Genomic DNA, 3,134 nt, shown 5'->3' with positions numbered 1-3,134 from the left:
GCCACTGGCTCAAAGAAAGCCCATTGTGACTATGCTGGACAAAGATTTAGCAAACCATCCTCATTTTTTATGCTCCAAGGGATGATATTATGTTTCAGCTGTGCTTAAGTTTTTCAGACTAAGTTGTAGTCCAACTCCTTTGTGGGATTCCGGTTGTTCTCCAGCTAACTTGTTTCACCTCCTCGAAGAGTTGTCGTTTAGTCGTTAGGTCAGGTCTGACTGTTCATGGACTCATGCACCAAGCACACCAGACCTCCTAAACAGTGTCAGTGACCCTATCTAACCATCTCATTCTCTGCTGTTCCTTCTTTTGCCTTCTGTCATTCTCAACATAAGGGACCTTTGCAATAATAATAATAATAAAGTTGGAAGGGACCTTGGAGGTCATCGAGTCCAACCCCCTGCTCAGGCAGGAAACCCTACACCATTTCGGACAGATAGCTGTCCAATCTCTTCTTAAAAACTTCCAGTGTTGGAGCATTCACCACTTCTGGAGGCAGGTTGTTCCATTGGTTAATTGTTCTAACTGTCAGGAAGTTTCTCCTTAGTTCTAGGTTGCTTCTCTCCTTGATTAGTTTCCATCCACTGCTTCTTGTCCTGCCTTCAGGCGCTTTGGAGAATAGCTTGACTCCCTCTTCTTTGTGGCAGCCCCTGAGATATTGGAACACTGCTATCATGTCCCTCCTCGTCCTTCTCTTCGTTAAACTAGAAATACCAATTCCAGCAACCATTCCTCATATGTTTTAGCCTCCAGTCCCCTAATCATCTTTGTTGCTCTTCTCTGTACTCTTTCTAGAGACTCAGCATCTTTTTTACATCGTGGTGACCAAAACTGGATGCAATATTCCAAGTGTGGCCTTACCAAGGCATTGTAAAGTGGTAATAATACTTCGCGTGATCTTGATTCTATCCCTCTGTTAATGCAGCCCAGCACTGAGTTGGCTTTTTTGGCAGCTGCAGCACACTGCTGGCTCATATTTAAGTGATTGTCCACTAGGACTCCGAGATCCCTCTCACAGTTACTACTATTGAGCAAGGTACCCCTTATACTATACCTGTACATTTGGTTTTTCTTGCCTAAATGTAGAACCTTACTTTTTTCACCATTGAATTTCATTTTGTTAGATAGCGCCCAGGATTCAAGTCTGTCCACGTCCTCCTGTATCTTAAGCCTGTCTTCTGGAGTGTTGGCTATTCCTGCCAGCTTGGTGTTATCCGCAAATTTGATGAGTTCCCCATCTATCCCCTTGTCCAAATCATTGATGAAGATGTTGAAGAGCACTGGGCCTAGTACAGAGCACTGGGCACCCCACTACACACTTCCCTCCATGTAGATGCAGTTTCATTGAGGACCACATGCTGAGCACAGCCGGTCAGCCAGCTACGAATCCATCTGGTGGTGATGCTATCTAACCCACTTTTTTCTATCTTATCGAATAGTAGGTTGTGATCTACTTTATCAAATGCCTTACTGAAGTCCAAGTAAATTATATCCACAGCATTCCTCTGATCCACTAATTTTGTCACTTGGTTAAAGAATGCAATAAGGTTTGTCTGGCATGATCTGTTTTTAACAAACCCATGTTGGCTTTTAGTAGTAATTTTGTTTGCCTTTAGATGTTTGCTGATTCATTGTTTGATTATCTTTTCCAGAATCTTCCCAGGTATTGAGGTGAAATATGATCAGGTGAAATAACCCCTGAAGCAAAGGATAAAGAATACAGAATGGCAAGCAGATCTTAGGAATTCTCCAGCCTTCCTATCACCAGCATACAGTAAATATATTGTCTTTGCTGTAAGCTACCTTACACAGCTAGAACCACCCAACCAATGGAAAACTTTGTCTCTTGCCCAATATCATGGTCTTCCCTCTCCAATATTAGATGGTAAATATAAAAAAGTACCTTTGGCTGAAATGATTTGTCCCTGTGATTTCAGAGAGGTGGAAACTACAAAACATGTTCCTCTTCCTTGTTCCTTTTACAGAAACCAGATTCATTCTAACTTTCATTAGTAGACAGCCTGATTACTCAAATTCAACTTATGCATGATGCTGTTCTCGTAGAATTGCCTTTTGTTAACAGTGAATGTAGCTATCATTTATTTGCAGACCAATCTGCTTGTAGCGGTCTACAATCAAAATAAACTGGAACTGAATGTCCATTGAATTGAATGTCCCCCAAATTATCTTTATTGATATAGCAATCTTGTTTTTTATAAAGTTTAAATCAATTATTTTTTATTAAAGACAATAATCATCTGATTACTACTGAGTCTGAGTTCTTCGATCTAATATGTAAATGTCTTTGTTTCATGCAATAAAACTTTTGCCATTAGTAAATTATTAAGTCTCCTAAAGTAAAAATACATTAAGAGTAGATTTCATGTTCCTTAGAATTATTGATCAGAACTGTTGTTTTAATTATAGAATTAAATAATTTCATTAAAAGATCATTATTCTGTCTTGAAATCAAAAGCAATTTAAAAACAATTAACTATGCCAAATAACATGTTAAAAGTATATTATCATTTTTGCATGCCTTATTACAATTCAATATTTTTGAAGACCAATCATAACTCTACTGCAAAAATACAAATGACCATCTGATGTCAGCAAAGACCAAAATGTTTCATGAATATAGTTGATTTCCAAATTTTTGTTTTCCAGGTATATAATAAATATAAAAAGATAAACATAATTCAAATAATTAATGAACAAGCAAGACACACAAAACATATATTTGGCATTTTGCATAACATATGTTAATGTGAATATAGAATATTATTCTATAATATTTTATAGAACAAAATGGAATAGGGGGAAAAAAAGCAGAACACAGTTATTATTCAATGTGAAACTGTTTTTAAAGCACCAGGTTTTTGAGGTGATGTACCCAGCAATACCTAGTGATGATCAGCAAACTCAAATAGTGATTGTTTGCACTTAGCATTTTATTTGAACTGCATATAACAGATTTGAAATGTAGGCTTAAATAGTGGTTCAAGACAATTTTAAATATTGCAGTCATTCAGTATATTAGCTATGTATGTATGCACACTTCTTGTAATACATGAGGCAATGAATTGGGAGAAAATGTTCTAATGTATTCATATTACAGCACAGTATATATTAT

This window comes from Protobothrops mucrosquamatus, unplaced genomic scaffold (assembly GCF_001527695.2).
Source record: "Protobothrops mucrosquamatus isolate PMUCROS unplaced genomic scaffold, P.Mucros_1.0 scaffold516, whole genome shotgun sequence".
In the NCBI taxonomy this organism is placed as follows: domain Eukaryota; kingdom Metazoa; phylum Chordata; class Lepidosauria; order Squamata; family Viperidae; genus Protobothrops; species Protobothrops mucrosquamatus.
This window is presented reverse-complemented; position numbering follows the sequence as displayed.